The 16,062-nt window shown below is 37.7% G+C and overlaps 1 protein-coding gene across 6 annotated transcripts in view; it reads right to left on the bottom strand.

The window, feature by feature from the left end:
- Positions 1 to 16,062, bottom strand: part of HECW1 (HECT, C2 and WW domain containing E3 ubiquitin protein ligase 1) — a 584,554-nt gene that overhangs the window by 331,325 nt on the left and 237,167 nt on the right. The window lies entirely within an intron of this gene.

A 16,062-nucleotide genomic window follows, 5' to 3' on the forward strand; every position in this document is an offset into this window, starting at 1 on the left:
AGATTCTGAAAGAAGGGAAAGCAAAAAATTAAGGGTAGAATATTGGAATTGGATAAAAGTTGAAAATGAAAAAATAAAAATACACTAAATAGACAAACAGAAACTAACAATCAAACAAAAAGACAGGAAGACAGAAGGGAGAAAAAGAAAAGAAAGAAAGAAAAAAGTTATGTCAATGGATGGAGAAGAGAGAGAGGTAAAGCAAGTGCAGGGAAAGAGTCCAGTAAGAAAAATGGGGGAAACTATTGAGAAAAGTAGTAAACTTATTGGTTATAATGATAATGATCCAGCAATTAGGCAAAGAATATCAAGAAAATCTTGATAGTAAAATAAAGGATAAAACAAAACAAAGCAAAAAACCAAAACAAAACAAAACAAAAAACAAGCAAAGCAAAACAAAATCCTTTTTTAAAAAATTAATCAAAAAATTTAAACATTTAAAAAATTGGAAAATTTAAAAAGAAATTTTTTTTCTTTTTTCTTTTTTTTAAGGGAAAAAAAATAAGTCGATCAGGTGAGTTGCTTCTGGGCAGCTTATGTTGTCTGAGGCTCACTCTTTTGTATGTTGATATCAGTTCTCCTGGGAGGCACTTGTGTATCAGCCAATGTCAGGAGCTGTCTAGGTTTGGCTCTGGTGTCCTTAGGTATTTGACTGATCTGAGGGTCTCTGTAGACCACCTTCACTTGCCAGCTATTTTGCCTCCCCCTTGTGGTTGCCTGGTCTTCAGAGTCTTCTGAAGAGTCTTTATGGTGCAGCATGGCTAGTATAGCTTGGGATGTCTCTCCCCTTACTTAGGGGCTTTACTATAAGGCACTCACTATGAGGAAGTTTCTGCTTCACAACCCACTCCTCAGTCTCTACCCTACTCTCCAATTCTAGTTCCCCACACAACAGCCTGCTGCAGTATCAGATTGACTTCAGTCTGTTGCCATATCAGTATGGGGAGTTTCAGCAGCCTGGGCTCAATGGGTTTGATTAAAAATAATTCTGATGAGCATTTTTCCTGCTGAGCCCCCAGCAGGGGTTTTAAGCTTTTCCTCCAGTTTCCAACCAATAGTCCTTGTGAGTCTTATTCTTGTAATGTCTTCCTGTGAGCTTTTCTCTCTTCCCCCTCAGGACTGTGCCCTGAGGGGAATATCTGAGCTTTCCTGTTTGAAGTGGTGGTCCTAGCCTGCAAAAGAGGTAGCTCCACCCCTCCTTTCCCAGATTTGGTTGGCTGGGTGCACAGGGGCGCACAAATTTCAAACTCTCCACAGTGCAGACATAAATCACAGCTTTCACTAGTCTGTGTCTGCCCAATGCAAGCCAGGAAGGTGGGAGCCAGTTCAGTGATCAAAAACTCACAAAGCAACACACAAGCAGGGTCCTGCCACCCAAGCACCAAAGCACCAAGCAGGAAAGGTCACAAAATCAGCCTCACAGAGCTCTCCTACAACTCTGACCTCAGTAAACTGGGGTGGCTCCTTGTACACTATCCCAGCACCCCTCAGGGTGGGGCAAAAATTCCAGAGTCGCCCCTCAGGAGCTCAGGTGGCTGGAGGAAAACTCCGCCCCACAGGTAGCTCCAGTTCCTCTCTGTCAGCAGGAAGGTTCTCTTCCCCTTCCCCACACCACACAAGTTAAATATTTTCTGGGGTTCTACCCAATGCCTTACAGGAAGGCAGAGGGCCCCTGTATGTGGCTGCTCAGTGCAGGCCTCTGGTCCCTTTCTATTCTGGGGACATACAATGTGAGACTGCCTTTCTTACTGTCAACACTCTGTGTATAAGATGCCTGTCACAGACACCTTTAGATGCTTTGTATCTTGAGGAATGCGTGATACCATCCTTGCAGGCACACTGTTCCCCTGGGTCCCTCTGCCCTCTGTGTGGGGCACTCCTTTCCTTCTCCTCCACTCGGGGTATGAGATCCCAGCTTTTGAATGTCAGTACACACTCCCAAAGAAAGGGAGCTTTGCAGCCTCTAAACTTTGGGGCTCAGTGCCCAGCAGAGGTTTCAGGGGGTACTCCTTCTTTCTATGCCCCCCTTTCTTACCAGGCTCTTTGATGTTTATTTAGTGCTCCCTACTTGAAATATGCCCACTCAGGTATATTTCTCTAATTTTTCCAAGCTAGTTATGCAGTGTTTTAGTGGTAAATTGAGTCTGTGGCTAGAAGCAAGGGTACTCTGCTTCTTCCCACAATGCTGCCATCTTCCTCCATTGTATATATCTATTTTGAAGCCAATACCATACTGTTTTGATTACTATAGCCTATACTACAGTTTGATATCATGTAACATGATTCCTCCAACTTTCTTCTTTCTCAAGATTGCTGTAGCTCTTTGGAGTCTTTTGTGATTTCATATAATTTTTTGGAATACTTGTTCTAGTTCTGTGAAATATGCCATTAATACCTTGATAAGAATTGCATTGAATCTATAGATTGTTTTTGGTACTGTGGACATTTTTTTTCTGTCTTCACTTGAGGATATGTTTTTATGGGTTTTAGAAAGAGAGGGATGGAGAAGAAGAGAGAAAGAGGAAGAAACATCAATAAGTTGACTCCCCTACATATCCTGACCACGAATTGAACCTGAAACTTGGGTATTTGCCCTGACCAAGAGTTGAACCTGTGACCGTTCCGGTGTATGGCACTGTACCTCCAACCAACTGAGCCACACTGGCCAGGGCAGTAGTATGGACATTTTAATAATGTTAATTCTTTCTATCCATGTACGTGGTATATGCTTCCACTTATGTTTTTCAGTTTCTGTCTTCAATGTCTTATAATTTTCTGAGCACAGGTTTTTACATACTTGGTTAAATTTGTTCCTAGGTATTTTTTGAAGTGATTGTAAATAAGCTTGTATTCTTAGTTTCCTTTTCTAATAGTTCATTAATGGTGTATAAAAATGCAACTGATTTTTGGATATTTATTTTGTATCCTACTACTTTGTCAAAATCATTTCTTAAATCTAGCAATTTTTTTGTGGAATCTTTAAGGTTCTCTTATATACGTTACCATGTCATCTGCAAATAATGGCAGTTTTATATTTTCTTTCCAGTTTAGATGCCTTTTATTTCTTCTTCTGGCCTGAATTGCTGTGGCTAGGACTTCGAGTATTATGTTGAGTAAGACATTCCTGTATTATTCCCAATCTTAAGGGAAATTATTATTTTTTCTTTTTTTTAAGATTGAAAGGGCAGTATTTCTATTCTTTGTAGGGCTCACATACTGGAATTTTGGCATTTCCTTTGGCACAAATAATTGTTGTTGTTGTGTGTTTAATACATTTAATTTCTACAAATATTTATTTACAAGTCTCTGCTATGTACCCAATATTGTTAATCACTGCATATAAGACACTAATGAAGTTCTTTTCTTTCCCTTTTTTTGCCTCTTTAGTCCTCTTTTGTGTGTGTGTGTGTTTGTGTTTAAAATATTACAGATGGCCCTTTTTCTCCTCAATAACCCATTCCACCCCTCCCCACACCCCTCCCCAGTCACTCTCCACGCCATTATTGGTGTCCTTAGATTGTGCATATATGCATATAAGTTCTTTGGCTAATCTCTCCCCCTCCACCCTCCCACCCTCATCCATACCTCTGAGATTTTTCAGTCTGATTCATGCTTCCCTGTCATAGAATCTACTTTTTTATCAGTTTATTAAGTTATTTATATTCCACATATAAGTGAGATCATGTGATGTTTTTCTCTGCCTGGCTTATTTCGCTTAGCATAATATTCTCCAGGTCCATCCATACTGTCCCAGGGTATGAGGTTTTAATTCTTTACAGCTGCATAGTATTCCATGGTGTATATAACCCACAGCATTTTTGTCCACTCATATACTGATGGGCACTTGGGCTGTTTCCAGATCTTAGCTATTGCAAATTGCACTGTTATGAACAAAGAAGTGCATATTTAATTTCTGGTTAGTGTTTCAGGATTCTTAGGATATATTCCTAGAATTGGGATCACTGGGTCAAAGGGAAGATTCATTTTAAGTTTTTTGAGGAACCTCCATACTGTTTTCTGTAGTGGCTGCAACAGTCGGCATTCACACCAGCAGTGTACTAGGTAGGGTTCCCCTTTCTCCACATACTTGCCAGCACATAGTGTGTGTTGATTTGTTGATGTTAGCCATTCTTATAGGTGTGAAGTGACAACTCATTGTGGTTTTAATTTGCATCTTTCTGATGATTAGCAACGTTGAGCATTTTCTCATATGTCTCTTGGCCATCTTTATGTCCTACTTGGAGAAGTGTCTATTCAGGTCCTTTGCCAATTTTTTAATTAGATTTTTTGTCTTCCTCTTTCTGAGTAGTATGAGTTCTTTGTATTTTGGAAATTAGCCCCTTATGAGATACATCCTTGGCAAATACGTTTTCCCAGACAAGGGGATTCCATTGAATTTTGAGGCTGTTTTCTTTTGCTGTGCAGAAGCTTTTTAGTTTGATGTAGTCTCATATGTTTTCTTTTTCTTTTGTTTCTCTTGTCCTAGGAGATGTATCAGTGAAAATTCCACTACGTGGGAGGTCTGTGAATTTACTGCCTATGTTTTCTTCCACAATTTTTATAGTTTCATGATTTGTATTTAAGTCTTTTATCCATTTTGAGTTTAATTTTGTGTATGGTGAAAGTTGGTGGTCTAGTTTCACTTTTTTGCATGTATCTGTCCAATATTCCCAGCACCACTTATTGAAGAGACTGTCCATACACCATTCTATGGTCTTGCCTCCTTTGTTAAATATTAGCTGACCATAATTGTGTGGGTCTCTTTCGGGGGTCTCTGTTCTGTTCCAATGATCTATATGTCTGTTTTTATACAAATAACAGGCTCTTTTAATTACAATCGCTTTGTAGTACAGTTTGAAATCTGGTAAAAGGATCCTTCCCACTCTACTTTTTTCTCAAGATGGCTGCAGCTATTAGGGGTCTTTTTTTTTTCATATATATTTTGAAATGTTTGTTCTAGATCTGTGAAATATATTCTTGGTATTTTAATAGGGATTGCACTGAATTTATAAATTGCTTTGAGTAGTATGGACATTTCAATGATAATAATTATTCCAATCCATGAGCATGGTATATTCTTTGACTTGATTATATCTTCCTCTATTTCTTTTCTAAGTGTCCCATCGTTTTCTGAGTACAGGTCTTTTACATCCTTGGCAAGTTTATTCCTATGTATCTTAACTTTTAGTTGCAATGGTAAATGGTATTTTTTTTTTTTTTTAGTTTCTCTGTCTGAAAGTTCATTGTTGGTATATAAGAATGCAATTGATTTCTGGATGTTGATTTCGTATACTGCTACTTTGACAAATATATTTATCATATCTAGTACAACTTGCTGGAGTCTTTAGACTTTTCTATGTATAATATGATGTCATCTGTAACTAATGACAGTTTTACTTCCTCTTTTCCAATTTGAATACCTTTGATGTTTTCTTCCTGTCTGATGGCTGTGGCAAGGACTTCCAATACTATGTTGAATAAGAGTGGTGAAAGTGGACATCTCTGTCTTGTCCCTGATTTTAAGGGAAATAGTTTTAGTTTATGAATATTGAACATGATTTTGGCTGTAGGTTTGTCATATATAGCCTTCATTATGTTAAAGTTTGACCCCTCTATGCCCACTTGGCTAAGAGTTTTTATCAGAAATGTGTGTTGGATTTCATTGAATGCTTTTTCTTCATCTATTGAAATGATCATATGATTTTTGCCCTTCATTTTGTTTATGTGGTGTATCACATTTATTCATTTGCAGATGTTATACCATCCTTGCATCCTCAGAATAAATCCCACTTTGTCGTGGTGTATGATCTTTTTAAAGTATTGCTGGATCTGGTTTGCTAGTATTTTAGTGAGGATTTTAGCATCTATGTTCATCAGGGATAATGACCTGTAATTTTCTTTCTTTGTAGTGTTTTATCTCCTTTTGGAACTAGGATGATGCTGGCCTCATAAAAAGAGTTTGGGAGATTTCCTTCCTCTTGAATTTTTTGGAATAGTTTGAATAGAATAGGTGTTAATTCTTCTTTGAATGTTTGGTAAAACTAGCCAGTAAATCCACCTGGACCAGAACTTTTGTTTGCTGGGAGTTTTTGTTTGTTTTTATTGCTGTTTCAATTTCATTAGCTGTTTTCATCCTATTAAGGTTTTCTGCCTCTTATTGATTCAGCTTTGGAAGGTTTTATGCTTCTAGGAATTTGTCCATTTCACCCATGTTTTCTAGTTTGTTGGCATATATTTGCTTGTAGCATTTTCTCACAATCCTTTGTATTTTTGTTAGGCCAATTCTTATATTGCCTCTTTCATTTCTGATTTTATTTATTTGGGTCTTCCCTCTTTGTTTTTTAGTGGTTAAAGGTGCATCAATCTTATTTATTTTTTCAAAGAACTAGCTCTTCATTTCATTGATTTTTTTAAGTCTTTATGTCATTTATTTCTGCTCTGATCTCTATTATTTCCTTCCTTCTACTTCCTTGGGGCTTTTCTTGCTGTTCTCATTCTAGTTCTTTTAGCTGTTGTGTTAGATGGTTGATTAGAGCTTTTTCTTGTTTCTTGAGATAGGCCTGTAATGCTATGAATTTTCCTCTCAGCACCGCTTTTGCTGGGTCCCATAGATTTTGAGTTGTTGTCTGTTCATTTTTCTTTTTTTTCCATGAAGTGTTTGATTTTTTCCTTGATCTCATTGGTAATGTATTCACTGTTTAAGAATGCTATTTATCTTTCATGTGTTTGAATATTTTTTTGAGTTTTTTTATAGTGGTTGATTTCTAGTTTCATTCCATTGTGATCTGAGAAGATGCTTGATATGATTTCAATCTTCTTGAATTGTAAAGCCTTGCCCTGTGCCTTAACATGTGATCTGTTTTTGAGAATGTTCCATATGCACTTGAGAAGAATATGTATTATGCCCCTTTGAAATGAAATGTTCTATAAATGCCAATTAAATCCATTAGGTCTAGTGAGTCATTTAAGGCCTGTGTTTCCCTGCTGATTTTTTGACTTGATGATCTGTCCAATGCTGACAGTGGGGCATTAAATGCCCCCATTATGATTGTGTTGCTGTTGATCTCCCCCTTATAGTCCCCAAAGAATTTTTTTCACTATGCTCCTATATTGGTGCATAAATGTTTATAAGTGTTATTTCCTCCTGCTGTTTGATCCCTTTAGTATTACATAGTGACTGTATTTGTCTTTTGTTTTGGTCTTTAGTTTGAAGTCTATTTCATCAGAAATAAGTATTGCTACTTCAGCTTTCTTTTCCTTTTCATTTGCATATATTATTTTATTCCATCCCTTCACTTTTAGCCTGTGTGAATTTTTTGCTCTCAGGTGGCTCTCTTGAAGACAGCATATATTTGGGTACTGTTTTCTTATTTATTCAGCTAATCTATGTCTTTTGATTTCACCATTTATTCCGTTTACACTTAAGGTTACTATTGACATATACTTATTTAATGCCATTTTCCCCTTTTATGCTAATGTGCCTTTCTTTCACTATTCTTTTTCTTAAAGCAGTTTTTTTAGCATTTCTTGCAATGTTGTTTTGGTAGTACTTAACTCCTTTAGCCTTCTTTTGTCTGCAAGCTCTTTATTTCACCTTCAATTTTAAATGATAGCCTTGCTGGATAAAGCACTCTTGGTTGCATGTTCTTGCTTTTCATTACTTTGAGAAATTCATGACACTCCCTTTTGGCCTGAAGAGTTTTATGATGTGTTTTAGAATGGGTCTCTTTGGGTCCCTCTTGTTTGGAACCCTCTGTGATTTCTGAACTTGTATGGCTTTCTCCCTCGCCAGCATAGGGAAGTTTTCTGTCATTATTTCCTCCACTATGTTTTCTATTCCTTGCTCTCTTTCCTCCCCCTCTGGCAATCCTGTAATGCAAATATTGTTTTGCTTCATGTTGTCACAAAGCTCCCTTAGACTGTCCTTATGTTTTTTAACTTTTTTTTTTTTTTTTTGCTGCTTTGATTGAGCGATTTTTTTCTACCTTGTCTTCTAAGTCATTTATTCTATCTTCTGCTTCATTGAGCCTGCTTTTAATTCCTTCCAGTGTATTCTTGATATCAGATACAGCATTCTTTATTTCTGTCTGAATTTGTTTATGTTATGTATCTCTTTTTTCATGTTTTTACTAAGATCCTCATTCTTCTAATGCAGTGCCTGGTTTTTCTCATTAATTTTCTTAACATTTTTATAATCATTATTCTGAACTCTGTTTCTGATAACTTGCTTAACTCCATCTCACCAAAGTCTTTTTCTGGTGATTTTTCCTTCCTTTAATTTGGGTTTTTTTCTTTGTCTCCCATTTTGGTGACACTTAGTGTTTGTATCTATATACTAAATATATTTGTTGTCTCCCGGTTTTACAGGGAGAAATTTTGTATTGTGAGTCAGTGAGTCCCAGAGGCATGTTTTCCTTATACTTCTGAGCTCTCTGCTCTAAGTGTGACCTTTTTGTGGGTTTTGGGGGGGTCTCCTCTTGTAGTTGGGTCTTGATTGCTGTTGACCAGTCCTTGGGAGGACTCTCCTCTCAGAGTTGCTAACTTTGTGTTTCAGCCTCAACCTCTCCATGTAAGCCGTTGTAAAGGTGTTGGCAAGGCAGGCCAATACACAACTAAACTTTCAGGAAAAAAGGGGTAACTTACAAAATATCTTGACAATCACAATGAAAACAGCACAAGTGAAAATAGTACTGGGAGGGTGAAGGGAGAGCACAAATTCTATACAAAAGAAAAGTTAACAAAAGAAAGAAGGAAAAGTAAAGTTGAGAGAGAGAGACGTATATTGTTGTTAATAGTGACAAAATTTAGAAAATAATAATAAACTAAATTAAAATGTAAAAAATAGATAAGCTAATGGGAGATAAAAGAGACAGAGGAGAGATTCTGAAAGAAAGGCCACCAAAAAATTAAGGGAGAGAATAGGATAATAGTTGAAAATGAGAAAATTAAAATACAATAAAGAGATTAAGAGACACTAACAATTGAACAAAAAGACAGGAAGACAGATGGAAAGAAAACAAAAGAAATAAAGAAAAGAAGAAGAAAAAAAAGTTATGACAATGGATTGAGAGGAGAGAGAGAGAGGTAAAGCACTGGTAGAATGAGAGTCCAATAAGGGATTTGGGGGAAACTACAGAGAAAAGCAGTAAACTTGTTGGTTATAATGATAAAGTCTGAACAATTAAGCAGGGAATATCAAGAATGTCTTGATAGTAGAAGTAAGGATAAAACAAAGCAAGGCAAATAAACAAATCAAAGAAAGAAATAAAACAAAAAACAAGCTAAGTGAAGCAAAATTCTTCAAAAAAATTAATTTAAAAAATTTTTAATTGAGAAAATTTATAAAACTTAAAAAGAAGAAAAAACCATTTTTTCCCCCCTTTCTCTTCTTCCTAAGGGAAAAAGAGAAAAAAGAAGAAAAAAAAAGACAAATAGATGAGTTCCTTTTGTGCAGCTTATGTTGCCTGAGGCTCACTGTTCTGTATGCTGATTTCCATTCTCCTGGGAAGTACTTGTGTATCAGCCAATGTGAGGAGCTGTCTAGGTTTGGCTGTGGTATCCTTAGGTAGATGGTTGATCTGAGGCTTTCTGGGGACGATGTCCACCTGTCAACCATTTTGCAAACTTGTAATTGCCTGGTATTACTCCAGAGTCTTCTGTAGAGTTTTTAGGGTGCAGGATGGCTAGTGTAGCTCAGGATATCACTCCCCTTACTTAGAGGTTTTGCCATCGAGCGCTCACTGTGAGGGAGTTAACCTCTGCTCCAAAGCCAGCTCCTCAGTCTCTATCTTATGCTCCCATTTTAATTCCCCATACATTCGCCTGCTGCAGGTTCAGGTTGATTTCAGTCTGTTGCCTTTTCTGTATGGGCCATTTCAGGAGCCTGGGTTCAGTGGGTTTGATTAAAAAGCATTCCAGCAAGCCCTCTGCTTGTCCAGCCCCCAGCATGGATTTTCAGCTTCTCCTCCAGTTCTAAAACTACAGTCCCTTAGAGTCTTATTTTTGTAATGTCCTGTGAGCTGCTCTCCCTTCCCCCTCAGGACAGTGCCTTGCAGGGGTATCTGGGACTTCAGTGAGCTGAACCAGCCCCTTTCCTATTGAGGGTGGTGCTCTCAGGCTGCAGGAGAGGCAAGTGTGCTTAGCTCCTTCCTTCCCAGATCTGGTTGGCTCGTTGAACCAGGCCTGCCCCTCAAATAGTCTTCTTTGCAGGCAGGAATCTCAGCTTCTGCTGGTCTGTCCTCCCAGTGCAAGCCAGGTAGGTGGGAGTCAGTTCAGTGATCAAAATCTCAAAAACGCACAAAGCAAAACACAAGCAGAGAGTCTACCCTGCAAGGTCCTGCCACCCACTCACCAAGGCACCCAGTGGGTGGAGACCCAAAGTCAGCTCTGTGCCACACCCTTGCACCACTGATCTCAGTAAAGCTGGGGCGGCTCAGCGCCCCACCATGGTGCCCCTCAGTACCTGTCCAAAATCCCAGACTCTCCCCACCAGGAGCTTAGGGTGGGAGGGCTTTCCTTCCCTTCTCACCACACAGATTAAATGCTTTCTGGGGCTTGACACAATGCCTTACAGGAAGGGAAATGGTCCCTGTATGTGGCTGCTCAGTGCAGACCTCTGGTCCCTTACTACTCGTGTGTTGCACACTTTGGGACAGCCTTTCCTATGGTCAGCACCCTGAGCATTAGACTCCAGTCGTGGCTGTCATTAGAAGCTTTGTTTCACTGGGAAAGCACAGTCCCCTCCTCACAGGCACACTGCTCACCCAGGTTCCTCTGATCTCTGTGCTGTGAACTTTCCTCTGTTCCAGGTTTGAGATTCCCTCTTTTAAATGGTGGACCACACTCCCAAGGGAAGAGAACTTTGCAGCCTCCAAGCCTCAGGGCTCAGAGCCCAGCACAGGCTTCAGGGGGTACTCCCCCTTTCTACACCCTGCCTCCTCTTACCAGACTCTATAATGTTTCTTCAGTGCCCTCTACTCAAAATATGTCCATTCAGATAGGTTTCTCTGGTTTTTCCAAGCTGGTTACATAGTACTTTAGTAGTAAATTGAGTCCATGGCTGGCAGCGGAGTAGCTCTGCTGCTTCTCACAGTGCTGCCTTCTTACCTCTCCCCAAAAAGGTTTTAATTTTTTCCCATTGAATATGATGTTGGCTGTAGGTTTTTCATTTATGGCTTTTATTTTGTTGAGGTTTTTTACCTTTATTCCCACTTTGCTTAGAGTTTTTATCATAAATGGGTGCTAGATTTTATCAAATGCCTTTTCTACATCTACTGATATAATCATGTGATTTTTATCTTTCATTTTTTTATGTGGTTTATCACATTTATTAATTTGTGGATATTATACCAAGCTTGCATCCCTGGAATTAATCCCACTTTGTCATGCTGTATGATCTTTGTAATATACTGCTGAACCTGGATTGTGAATATTTTGTTGAAAACTTTAGCATGTATGTTCATGAAGAATATTTCCCTATAAATTTCTTTTTTGTAGTACCTTTATCTGGTTTTGGAATTAGGATAATGCTGACTTTGTAAAATGAGATAGGGAGACTTTCCTCCTATTGAATTTTTGGAAAGATAAGTGTTAGTTTTTCTTTAAATATTTGGTAAATTTCACCTGTGAAGTTGTCTAGTCCAGGACTTTTATTTGTTGGGTGTTTTTTTACTACTTCAGTTTCCCTAGTTGTAGTCAGTCTCTTCATATTTACTGAGTATTGGTGATTCAGTTTTGGAAGATTGTATGTTTTTAAGAATGTATCCATTTCTTCCAGATTATCCAATTTGTTGGCTTATAGTTGTTCATTACATATTCTTAAAATCTTTAGTGTTTCTTTGGTGTCAGGTATTACTTCTCCTCTTGCACTTATGATTTTATTTATTTGGGTCTTCCTCTCTCTTTTTTTAGTTCTCACCCAAGGATATATTTTCCATTGATTATTTTAGATAGAGTGTGAGGGAAGGAATAGGAGAAGAGAGAGAGATTGAAACATTGACATGAGAAAGACACATAGATTGGTTGCCTCGCCTAGACTGGGGCTGGGATCAAACCTGCAACCAAGGTACCTTGCTCTTGATGGGGAATTGAACCCACAAGCCTTCAGTCCATGGGTCAACATTCTAACACTGCCAAACTGGCCAGGGCTCTTTTTTCTTGATGAGTCTAGTTAAAAGTTACTGCAAAGGGAACCATCAACTAAATGAAAAGACAGTTCACTGAATGGGAGAACATATTCACCAATACATCTGCTAAAGGCTTAATATCCAAAATATATCAAAAACTTACAAAAATCAATACCAGAAAAAAAACAAAAAACAAACAATCCAATTAAGAAATGGTCAAATAACCTGAATAGATGCTTCTCCAAATAGAACATACATCTGGCCAGCGTAGTTCAGTGGTTGAGCATCACCCCATGAACCAGAAGATCTCAGTTCTATTCTCAGTCAGTGACATTACCAGTTTTTGGGCTTGATTTTTGGTAGGGGATGTGCCTAAGGCAGCTGATCAATGATTCTCTCATCATTGATGTTTCTATCTCTCTCTCCATCTCTCTTTCCCTTCCTCTCCCTGAAATCAATAAAAACATATTAAGCCTGGCTGGTGTGGCTATGTGGTTGAACATCAACCTATGATCCAAAAGATCGTGGTTTGATTCCCAGTCAGGGCACATGCCTGGGTTGTGAGCTTGATCACCAGCAGGGGCAGGCAGGAGGCAGCTGATAAATGACTCATCATTGATGTCTCTATCTCTCCCTCCCTGTCCCTTCTTCTCTCTCTAAAATCAATAAAAGATATTTTAAGAAAAATTTTAAAAATTAAAAAATAAAGCATTTTTTAAAAGAGGACATACAGATGATCAATACACATATGAAAAAATGCTCAACATCATTAATCATCAGATAAATGCAAATTAAAACCACAATGAGATACCACTTCACACCGTCAGAATGGCTACCATCAATAAATGTGGAGGAAGAGGTGGAAAAAAGGGCACTCTCATGCACTGTTGATGGTTGAGCTACTGTGGAAAGCAGTATGGAGTTACCTCAAAAAATTAAAAATAGAACTGCCTTATGACCCAGTGCTTCCATTTCTGGGAATATATCTTAAGAAACCAGAAACACTGATTTCAAAGCATATATGCATCCCCCTATGTTCATTGCAGCACTATTTAGCATTATTTACAATAGTCAATATTTGCAAGCAGCCTAAGTGTCCATCAGTAGGTGGATGGATAAATAAGCTGTGTTATACATGATTCTGTATTTACAGAACATTTTCTGTCTGAATGCACTGTGAGTTACAGTGCCTGACAAGAAGAAGCAGCCCAATAAATATTTATTTTTCATCTATGGGAAGCTGCCAGCAGTGAGAGAGCTGGCCAGACAACTCTGAAACCAAAAGCACTTAAGCTTCCAACCTAAATGGAAAGAAAGATCTACCACCTTTATCACTAATTGGCCCTTTTCAAGAACATGGAGAATTGTGGAAAGAAGAAGAGCTTTTTGGAGGTTGGTTATTATTGGATTTACTGCTATGTAACTCTCTGGACTCAGAGTTCTTTAGTGAGTGAGAATGACAATCTCCAAGGTTAGAAGTGAAGCTTCCAAAGTGATAGCTGAGCCTGACCCAGTCCTCTTTCCCCATTTTATATGGGAAATAACAGGAGTAAAGGGGACAGGAAAAAAAAAAAAAGCTGTGGTGCAATTACACAATGGAATACTACTCGGCCATAAAAAAGATGGAAATCTTACCTTTTGCTACAGTATGGACAAACCTAAGTAAAATAAGCCAGTCAGAGTAATACAAAGACCGTATGATTTCACTTATATGTGGAACCTAATGAACAAAATAAACTAACAGAAAAAGTGGAGACAGACTCATGGATACAGAGAACAGACTAAGAGTTGTTAGAGGGGAGAAATTTGGAGGCTTAGAAGTGTGAAGGAATTGAGAAGAAATAGAAAGAAAATACTCATGGACACAGACAACATATCATGATAGCCAGAAGGAAGGGGTGGTGGAGAGAAATACAATAAATTAAAGAGGGATGTATGGTGATGAAAAGAGACTTGACTTGGGCTGGTAAACACAAAATACAATACACAGATGATGTATTGTAGAACTGTATACCTGAAACCTGGAAAATTTTATTAACCAATGTCACCCCAATAAATCCAATTTAAAAATAAGATGATTTTTTGAAAACATGCTTGAGAAATGTTCTGACAAATGCAGACAGTGATGAATTCAGAGTAGACAGTAATCAGGGGTGACTCAGGAAGCAAGAGCAGAGAGGAGGAAGTGGCTGATTTTGAGGGACTGACCTGGAAGCCAGGGAGGACCTGGTAGTAGGTGATACTGAGGACAGGGCAGGAAAAGAAGACAAGGCAGAGCAATTAAAGAAATGACTGCAAATTTCTAGTATATGCCTGGACAGATGTGAAAAGGCAGTGATCATGACCATGAAAACAACATGACATGATACAAGTGTGGGTGAAAAAAAAGAAGGTCCCATTAGTAGAAACTCTTTTGGCTATAATGAGTGGTTGTTCCAGGCATACTACTCTATTCTTCTACTGATGGGGAGCTTGAATAAGCAGGCAGCTACACTTAGCAGATCTGCACCAGAGATCAAGACAAAGATGACTTCCTTGCAGAGTTACCACCTCTGGCCCTTGTTTCTGAGCAATACAAGCCTCAATTTTGAAGAATTGATAGAAGCACACAATCTACAAGGACTATGGTAACTACTTCTGAAGGCTTGGTACTGGCCAGCTGAGCCTGACTGCGCATAAAAAATAGTCATTGAGGTACTATAATGATACAGCATTATAAAATTTTATCAAGATGGATAAAGCTAAAATTTTAATAGTGATTTTGTCAGTATTAAAATTTGCATCTTTATAGTTCTCATATTACAACAATTACTACTGTAGTCAAATAGCCAGGTGCCCACTAGAGGAAAATTATGCCAGAGAATAGAAAATGATTCAGGCTTTATTTTATTTTTTATTTTATCATGCATGTAACTCCTTGGGGAGTGCAAAAATATTTGTTTTTGAGTGTTCCTAATTTGGTGTAATTTAAAAGTCTGATTTACTCAAACCTTTAAAAAAATCTATAAATCAATAGCAATTACCTAATTCTAAATTAAATTGTAATGGGTTTTAGAACATTGATGGGTTTTAGAACATTATAGACTCCAGGTAATTAATGATATACTTCCACTCTCATAAAAGGAAATAATTAAAGGGAATAAAAAAATGAAAATGAAATGAAAACCTCACTTATTTTAGTATTTTAATTTAGCCCCCATGTAGAAAGAATGACCTCCTGTTGTAACTCAACATGTAAAATCGGGCAATGTTCAAAATTTATAAAATTATTTTTAATTTTAAGAAAGTATGGCTTACCAATTAGATTAACATATTTTCACTACCTGAAGAATACAGTGTCTTATTTTTGATTCATAACCAAAGCTTCTATAACCTGGATAATGGTCTGTATTCTGCATTTTTATTTTAACAAGAGGATTATTAACTGTTTGATGTGTTAATGAAGGATAGCTATATTGAAACATTTTGTACGTTCAATCTCTTTCTGTTTGTTAATTTGGAACTTTTTCAATCATACTTTTTTTTTTTAATGTATATCTTTATTGATTTCAGAGAGAGGAAGAGAGCAGGAGAGACAAAGATAAAAACATCAATGATGAAAGAGTCCTCATTGATCAGCTGTCCCTTGCACACCCCCTACTAGGGATCAAGCCCACAACCTGAGCATGTGCTCTGACTGGAAATCAAACCATGATCTCATAAATCCTAAGTCGATGCTCAACTGCTGAGCCATGCCTGGCTGGGCTCAATCATATGTTTCTGAAAAAGCAAATTATTTCACATTAAAAAATATACACTCGTATAACATTATATATAGTTTTAATACATTCAGACACCTGAAGCTATGAATTATTATAACATTTTAATTTATTTGATTTATATGTGTGTCCCAAGTTAATATTTTAATTATCTGGAAGCTTAATTACAATTTGTGTTG

This window comes from Miniopterus schreibersii (assembly GCF_964146895.1).
Source record: "Miniopterus schreibersii genome assembly, chromosome: 9".
Taxonomy (NCBI): Eukaryota; Metazoa; Chordata; class Mammalia; order Chiroptera; family Miniopteridae; genus Miniopterus; species Miniopterus schreibersii.